General features: G+C 44.5%; 2 protein-coding genes across 2 annotated transcripts in view; one reads left to right on the top strand and one right to left on the bottom strand.

The window, feature by feature from the left end:
* The window catches only part of LOC119589257, a gene marked incomplete in the record, with an annotated part of 20,057 nt that extends 19,823 nt beyond the window's left edge, over positions 1–234 (bottom strand). Inside the window, 1 exon segment of the mRNA XM_037937873.1 lies at positions 93–234.
* The window catches only part of LOC119589256 (Fanconi anemia group D2 protein-like), a 52,010-nt gene that overhangs the window by 25,215 nt on the left and 26,343 nt on the right, over positions 1–452 (top strand).

Below are 452 nucleotides of genomic sequence, written 5' to 3'. Positions count from 1 at the left end.
TGCTCATATTGCACTCATTCAGTACAACTTCCAAGTGTGAATGTGCTTTTGTGGTCATCGTGTATTACACTCGATAAAGAATATACCATTACCTATTTTCCACTGTTGCTAATCCACTTGTCACACTGTATATTAACCACTAGATTTACTGAGCGCTGTCATTGCAATTATCACTTAAAAGAAGTTACAACACGTTTCCCTTCCCGGTGCCCAGGGCGTATCACTTGTTGCACTCAACGCCTCATGCAACGCGAGGGGAAGGCGAACCGTAGTGTGTCTCCTGGGGCATTGGGGCGTGTGGTCGACATGCCCTTCTGGTTCCCCTCGATCCTTCTCGCGCATTCACTTCGCTTCATAAAAAAAAAATTATAAAACTGGGTAGAGAAGGCTACTCTGTTATAATTCCTTGTGTTTTTTTGTACACAATGCACTCGGACGCACTGACATCGGAT

The sequence above is a fragment of the Penaeus monodon genome, chromosome 25 (genome assembly GCF_015228065.2).
Source record: "Penaeus monodon isolate SGIC_2016 chromosome 25, NSTDA_Pmon_1, whole genome shotgun sequence".
Lineage (NCBI taxonomy): Eukaryota > Metazoa > Arthropoda > Malacostraca > Decapoda > Penaeidae > Penaeus > Penaeus monodon.
The sequence above is the reverse complement of the archived record's forward strand: the minus strand, read 5'-3'. Positions and strand labels throughout refer to the sequence as shown.